This window comes from Lygodium microphyllum, chromosome 12 (genome assembly GCF_053477565.2).
Source record: "Lygodium microphyllum isolate KBCC chromosome 12, Lygodium_microphyllum_v1.1.10, whole genome shotgun sequence".
NCBI lineage: Eukaryota > Viridiplantae > Streptophyta > Polypodiopsida > Schizaeales > Lygodiaceae > Lygodium > Lygodium microphyllum.
Window position 1 is genome coordinate 51,550,983 of NC_141146.1, and position 8,402 is coordinate 51,559,384.

At 41.2% G+C, this 8,402-nt stretch overlaps 1 pseudogene; it reads left to right on the forward strand.

The window, feature by feature from the left end:
* The first annotated feature begins 535 nt into the window (after window positions 1–535).
* On the forward strand, window positions 536–1,478 carry LOC148027760 (uncharacterized; annotated as a pseudogene).
* The last annotated feature ends 6,924 nt before the right edge of the window (window positions 1,479–8,402 follow it).

An 8,402-nucleotide genomic window follows, 5' to 3' on the forward strand; every position in this document is an offset into this window, starting at 1 on the left:
CGTTCGTCAGCAAAGCTTTCAAATGCCCGTAACCCATCAACACTGAATCGGGATGTTGTATCAAAGAAATGGGACTACCTTTTCGTGCCTTCCAGCTGGCAGGTCAAAGTCATGGTCGCAAAATGCCGCCTCAGAATTTAATTTAGGAAGCAAACCAACCACAGCACTGAGCACTCGACAAATGACAATTTTTTCTGGGACAGAGCCGTGCTTTGAGGGGAAAAAGAGAAGCTTTTGGGCTATTTTTAAAAGGAGGCTTTGCCACGGATGGCTATTTTTGAAAAAGAAGGCTTTTTGGGGGGAAACAGAGAATTATGAAGAATCGAAATCAACAGAATTCAGAGGGGAGAAAGGGTCGACACGCAGGGATTGGAGTGCGGACTGAGGCAGAGTCGTATGTAAGAGGGAGGATTGGAGAAAAGACAGGGACGAGGAGGAAGAGTATTCGAGGATTGATGGGGAGGGTACACAGGGATGCTTCGACGGAGGACGAACAGGCGGCTTCCCAGCTACGCCGAGAATACTACGAAACTTCATGCCCATGCGACTTGTATCCGATTTGAGTGATGAAGCACGAATAGTGCTGAGTGATAGAGAAGAGAATAGTGTCAGCTACACAGATCAGGAGAGCAGAAGTTTGTCTCCTGATGGCGCTTTAATCCAGAAATGGGGAAGAAGAGCATAAAGCAGAGGAATGGGGAATCGAAGAGGCTCTGCAACTGGGAAGATGGAACTCGGCGCAGGAATAATCAGAGAGACCTTTGGTTATCACCTCGTTGCACACTTTTGGGAGCAATAAGCATTGACAGCTGCTTGTGACAGATGCTGTGAGGAGGAGGCTTCAACGGAAAAGCATCGATTTCAGAAGAGCCCGTCCATCACAAGTTCGCATATCACGTCCGAAATACCCTCGTCAACCTGGATTCTGCACCTTTCTGGTTCGTTTCCGCAGCCTCTCGTCATCACTTGAGTGCTCAGTAAGCTCGCAGTATCGCGCAGACCGTGGGCCTAGTATACTTGCTTTCTGTGCCTACTAGTGTTGATTATGAGCAGAATCCACTGAGTGTCTACTATTGCTTCGATGGAAATGAGAAAAATCTATCCTGCTGCATTGCAGAGGTCACCAACACACCATGGGCAGAGAGAGTTACCTTTATATTTGATGCAGGAGGTGATACTGTTGCAAAACCCCTTCATGTTAGCCATTCATGGATATGTCAGGGACTTGGAAAATCAAAACCTCTGTGCTTGACAAAGAATTGGTGTTCACAATAACTGTGCAGAATTCTGAATTTGGTAACTGTTTCACAGCAGCTTTGAAAGCAAAGAGAATAGAGAAGCCTTTACTGGTTGTAGAGGCCTTTTTCTGATTGATGCCTCACAAAACAACACTGGGAATTTATTGCAGGCACATAACCAGGCTCTGTATAACAGTGCAAAAAGCAAAGAGAAGATCATACGAGTTTATAAAGGGATGATGCAATTTCTTCTGCAAGGGAAGTCTGATGACAATGTGACCATCATATTTAATGATATCTCATCGTGGTTGGATGACAGAATAAGGTTCCAGTCTGTTCATGACTGAAAATTTCCATTCATATGTACTAAATTATTGTTACCCGAGGGAAGACTTACCGAGTATTGATGTTTTGTATTAAGGAGTGATTTTGCTGGTTTTTCTCCTATGCCGAGAACAGATTTGTGACTTCAAATTCCTTATAGTATTGGACATTATTATGATCTGTACTAAAACTGTTTTCTAAACCTCTTGTATATACCTCTGAGGATCTTCTGTACTCGTCTTTTATTGCTGCTGTAACTATTCTGAAGAAATATAAAAATGATCCTTTGTGGAGGCCGCCACTATTGACGATCTATCCTTCTATCCTGAAATTATTCAAAGTCCTCAGTGGTCGCGACTTGGCTTTCGAAAACCCTTCGACAGCGGTATTGACATTTAATGATATGAAGAGAGTAGGCATTCTTTGTGTGGTCGGCTTCATCTATTCACGTCATATCATGCATCCTTTGATGTTTGAACCAAAAGTTTTTATAGGCTCCCAAGATGTGATCACTCTAAAGAGGAAAAGAAGAAGGTTGTGTTCAGGGTCAAGGGGTTTTGGTTGTTCTTCCTTTTCTCATGAAATTCCCATTTCTTTTTCTCCTTTCTTAGTAGCAAATATGGGAATGCCTAGAAGTCTCGAGTGAAATATAAGTCACCATTGAGGGTTCCTAGATTGTCTCAAATCACATAGGTTTCTCCCTTAGAAAGTCTCCTAAACTTTCTTCTTCAGAATGGCATGGAGTAATCTTACTATGGAAATGCAAAGGATGTTTTCAACCCTAATTGGGATATTGAGCATGTCTTGAATTCTTGGAAAAAAAATTTGTGGAGGAGTTTGGTGAGTTTGAAAGTCTTGCATTACTTGTGGTTAAAGGATGCAAAGAAATATGTTCATACACCTATTGGGAGCTTACCTTTAGAGAAGGTACTATTCACAAGGAAGCGTGGATCTCATTATCTTGACAAGCTTTGTGCACCAGATGTGTTTTGTTCTACTCATTCTAGGGAATGTAGGCTTATGTCAAAAGAAATTGCATTCATTGTGTATACTCTTGTTAAATATCTTATCAAATTTTATGAACAACAATTAGAGGAACCGAAATGTTCTAGCTTCTACCTTTTAGATGAGGTGGAAAATGAGAAGGATATAGAGGAATATTTGGACCCCCAGCAAGAAGCATATATTGTTGACAAACTAAATGTTTCCCAATTCAAAGATGAGACCATAATTGAAGAAAGTCATGTAAATGTAGACATTGTATGTGACTCCTCTTCTTTCTATATTGTTCCTTCTCTTCTATCTTTTCCTATTAAGGACAAGGAATACATATTGCTATCAGACATCCAAAGGCTTGCTAATATCACAGAGGATTATTGTTTAGCAATCATTACAAAGGATTCTAATGATATAAATGGCTTTGTTGATGTCGAAAATGAATCGAAAGAAGAGTTACTTAAACTGGACACTGAAATTATAGATGACAAGTTTATTGATGCAGATGATGCTCTTTCTCTTTGTTTCAATAAGGCAAAGGATGCTGAGAAAGATTTGGGGATTACTCGTGAGGAGTTCAATCACCTTCAAGACTGACATGGAATTTCCAATTTTGGAAGAGAGGAGTCACACTATGTTAAATAATTGCAAGATACCAATGAGGCACAATCATAAATTAATATATGGAATCCAACTAAGCTAGAGAATGATGAAAATCAATTGGTACTGTTATCTCCAATTTTGTAAGATACATTAATATGTTTGATTTCAATTTTCATTTGACATTCATCTTTTTTGCATTTGGAGATTGAAGATTTTGATAACTTCTTGGGACAAGGGAAAGGGTCAAGAGTTGGTGCTAGTTCATTCAAAGATGTTGCACTTGGCCATTAGTCAACAAGGATTAATCCCCATGTTTTCATGGTATCCCGTAACATCTTCTCAAAGAAAGAAACATGGCATGTACTATGTATTAAGGCACTTACAAGGCTATTGGGTTTCTCTCGGTTACAATATAATGCACACAAGGTGATATGTTTAGAGAAGACAATAGTAATTAGGATTTTTGGTGATATGTTTAGAGAAGACAATACTAATTAGGATTTTTGGTTGTGTTCTTGGTTTCTCTATAGGATACTTTTTGGTCCTCTCATCGTATGCTTTGGTAGCAAATTGAACTGATATAAAATCAATAGGTGGATACAAGAGAAGAAAAATTATACATTATAGAGGGAAGATCCCAGAGGAGGAGAAAGATGTTAAGGCTCTTGAGAGCTAGCTTTGTACTTTTCTATCTTGAAAAATACTATGAATTCTCAAGTTTCATTGTCATCTTTAGTATTCATTCTTTGAAGTTATCGTCAAAAAAACAATTGAATTGCTCTTCATGTCTTATGCTTCGAAAAATTTCTTTTGATAACTCATGTCTTATGCTTCGAAAAAAACTTGTACGTGCTTGATAGTGACATTTTTCCATGCCTTGCTGGCTGCTATAAGTTGCTAGGGGGTCCTTGCTTCTCCACAAAGTAAGGCCCATGGATATGAAGGATATGCTACAAATGCAAAAGAGTAACAATCATTTTATGCCATTGGAAATTTTATCAAAGAAAAAGTTGATTAAATATTCTCTCTTACCAAATAAAATGTGATATCCTTTTCTCCCCATGCTTCCTTTATTGCTTGAACAAGATTTATAATCAAACATTTGAACTCTTCTAGATATGTGTAGGTTGTCTTTTGTTGCTTGAGGAGCTTTAGAAAGACATCGAGGTGTCTCCAAACCTCCATTCTTAGAAATGCACAAGTCCCTGTGTGATTGCAATGTTTGTCATTATCCCCACACAGCTCTCTCCAATACTCCCAAGTAATACTTACATGTTTTCTTGTATGGTTTCCTAAAAAGTGTTTGGCTTTTGAGTATCCCATCATTGAGACATTAGCCAAGACATCGCCAATTATTCTAATCTTTGCAGTACTTATATGAACATTTCTAAGAGGAATTGAAAGAATGGGGTCCCATGTTGAGAGCCGAATTTTGGTGCTGGGAAGTGCTTAAAAATAGCTAAAAATTATGAATATCAAGGGAAAAATATTCAATGTCAAAGGCGGCGGCTCGATCTAGGACGATTTTAAGCGTCAAAGTGCTTTACAGGTACCCGAGCGACACTTGTTGATTTTTCATAATTTTTCAGACAGTCGTGCAGGTTGACACGAGCTACTGGCCAATGCGGGATGCTAAGCCGGACGCCCAGGATTTTTCAGAGCTCAATTCCGAGTCCGGACGGGAAAATGGCCAAGGAAATGGTCAAGATTTGAAGGGGTGGACAAAATCTGGCCCAAATGAGTAAGTGACCCTTGGGAGCCCAAGAATGAAAGTCACATGAAATGTTGGAGAAGAATCGTGGAGAGAGAGAGGAGAACATCACGCCAGCATGCGCCGAATTTTGCGCCTCTTGCTTGATGGATCAACCATGGGGGTTGCATACAACCCATAGAGCAGGCATTGGTCCCTCATTCCCCTCTGTATGCTGATCTTAACGCCGCCCTCCGCTCCTCAATTGATGGCCTGAATGTTGAGATAGAAATCTAGTATTTCTCTCTCCTCCCTCTCTCTCCTCTAAGGGGGAATTCATGTGGGAAGAAGAAGGAAGAAGAAAGAATGGTGGAGGCTTGTCCAGCATGGATCGGATTGCTCCACGGGCTGGAAATGGTGATTTGTGATTATGCTGGACATGAAGTGCTGCTGATTTTCAGATTTGCAGCCATGGACACGAAACCCGAAACACGCAAATAAGCGGTAATTCAATTTTTTCAAAGGAAATTTGAGATTTCATGGCTTTTGATTGATAAAATGTTGTTCATGTGGGCTAAAAATTGTTTATGTTGCTGTTTTCCATGAGTACTTGTTGATCATAATCAGAAAATCAGAAAAATATGCATCTTGTGGTTCAAAATAATACACTAAAACACGTCAAATATGGAAAATCAAGGGAAAATGATGTTTTTGGGCATAAAAATGGAAGAATGAATAGGAACACCAACTAAATTTTCAATTTTGTTGCAAGAAGGAACTAAGGGCCACAGCCCATAACCTATTTTGAATTTTCAGTAATTAAATAATGCAGAAAATAAGGGAAAATACAAGGAAAATAGAGGAAAATCACTAAAAATAGGGGAAAAATGCATTTTGGGTGCGGAAAATTAATGAAAATTAAGAACAATGTTTGTGAATGTTTGTGGGGACTGAAGCATGAGGATTTGCCTTAGTTCAACCCCACTTTCTTATTCTAGTGTGTTTTTCCCGCTTTCTACACATAAAATGATGGCAAAATGCCCTATAAATCTATACAACAATGCAACATTTGATCGATGGAAGGGTAGAGTGGTTAGAATGTGTCTAAATGTGGAGTCACATGATGAAAAGATTGCTGATTTTGTTTGCATGCCATATAGGTCGGTGAATAATTATAAAATAAGAGTCTAGTAGCACGAGGGAATTTTGGTGCTAGGTTTGTGCAACGCCGCATAAGAACGGTAGTCGAAAATCATTGAAAGGATGTTTTCCACATGTGCACAATAATGATTTCATAACTGTTTGAGCACTTAGCATCCACAATATGCATAAATCATGGAAATATTTAAAGGTATCAGAAATCCTGGATGCACAACAATTGTTTTCATTAGGACCTTGACCCACGTTGAGTGAGAGACAGGACACCCTAAGCCATAGGCTAGTCGTGGGGTCTAGGGAAAAGAGAAGTAAGGACGATGGTACATTCTTGTATACGATTAAATGGTACCTTGAGTGGATTTTGTGCGACATGTTTATATGTTGAGCGACGCATCGAGGGGCCAATCCCCAAGGTGTAGGAGAGTCGTAGAGGGGTGGCGGCACTCAGCCGTTGGAGGAACCCCCTATATCTATGCTTCGTGCCATTAGGCAATGTGTAAGGGACTCCCTCTGAGGAGTAGTGGGTGAGATAAGAGTGGACTACAAACAACGTATTACAAACACAATGTTTAGGAAGGCAGAGATTTTGATAGATGCTCCTGGCCGTGAGGCCGAGGGTTTGTCTTGTGCGTAGTGACGAGGCCCGGCTAGTGCATGAGCCAGTGCCGGCCTGTTTTTAGGTCCATCAGTGGTGCATCTGCTGGGAGCCGCTTAAAAGTGGCGGTCCTGAAAGGGGTGGGCAATATTGGTTGCGTGTACTCAACGTGACCCGCCAAGAACCACATGAGGATATTCGTGCTTATGCGAAGAAAATAAAAGAGGTTTTCCGTAAGTTGGACACCTCTATTCCTATCCCTGCAGCTGCCCAATTGCAATATTTCCTACATGGTTTGGACTTTAATATCTAATTGCAGTTGAGTAGTGTCCCCTTGGGGGATATAGATACTACCATTACACGAGCACAAGAGGTGGAATCCCGACTACAAGCAGCCTATGCTTCTCAAGGCAATTCGAATATGGGTTTAGTATTGGGAAACAATATGGCGATGACCAATGGCAGTAGTGGCCAAGGGATAGCGATGGCTAACCCTAATGGGAGAGGGAACATGATACGGAATGTGCCTTTATTACCAGCTCCCCCTAGCATATCGATGCCCACGAGTAGTCAAATGGCTCCAAATGGTGGAGGCCAGGCGGTCAATTCTAATACCATGCCTGTGGCTCAACAACCAGTGCCTAATCGAATTGTTAGGCCGATGGAACGACATGGTAATGACCAAGGCTATGAGTCGAGCGCTTCCAATGTTCTTGGCGAGGTTAAGGACATGATGAAGCATTATACCGACATGATAACAAAGCAGTATCGACAAATATCTGTTGATGTCAACTTCCTTAAAAAACAACAAAATTTGATAGGAAGTAGATACCTAGATGAGGGTGCACCTTCAAGGTTTAGTTGCAAATGGTGTGGTGGGCAACAGTATCCAAGAAATTACCCAAATGTTAAGTGTGACATTTGTGGAAAATCCGGCCATTTAGCAGCTACTTGCTGGAGTAAGATCAGTTCCCTCCAGCGAGGAAGTCGGCAACCAGGGCCTGTTAATCATCGTGCCCAAGGAAATGATTCCCAGCGAGAAGATGGGCCTAAACAAATACTTCAATGACCAAAGACTACAGTGGAGGAGCTACCAAGTGGTAGTGGGGTTAGTTTGATTGAGGCTGTACGCATTAATGATGCTGAAACCTCTAATCTGCGAGCTGTTCTTACAAGAGGTCAAAAGGGTAGAGAAGCCGACAAGGATAAGCCTTCGACGGAAACCTTAAACAAGGCGACAAAGGAACACAAGTTTTGGATCCTGCCATGGAAGGGGGACCTTTGAAGCCCGTGGAGAGTAAAGCCGATAAGGAACCACCAAAGAAGAAGGTGAAAGTTAAGAAAGAGGCAATAAAGCCGGTTCAGCGACCTAAAGAGCGGATGGTTTGGTGTGAAAAGCGAGCTCTATCGAACTATCATGAATTCGATTTGGTGAGCTCTCTTTGCGAAGTCAAGCCGGATGTGAATCTTTTACAGCTTATTAAACTTTCCCCAGGAGTACGCAAGGAATTTAGGAAGATCCTACGTACCGGGTATATCGTGGAACCTTTGGGTATTGCGCGAGTTGGTGATGATTGGTTCGAGCATGCTGAGAAGCATTGCCCAAGGGTTGCAGCCTATGTCGATGGGATATTAGTAGATTATGCCATTGTCGACACGGGATCATCTGTTAACATTATGAGTTCTGAACTGATGGAAAGGTTGGGTCTTGCGATCCAGAAGGATACCTCCACAATCCTCAGGATGGCAGATGATAGTTTGAGATAGACGGAAGGCTGCATTACTAAGGTCCATGTCA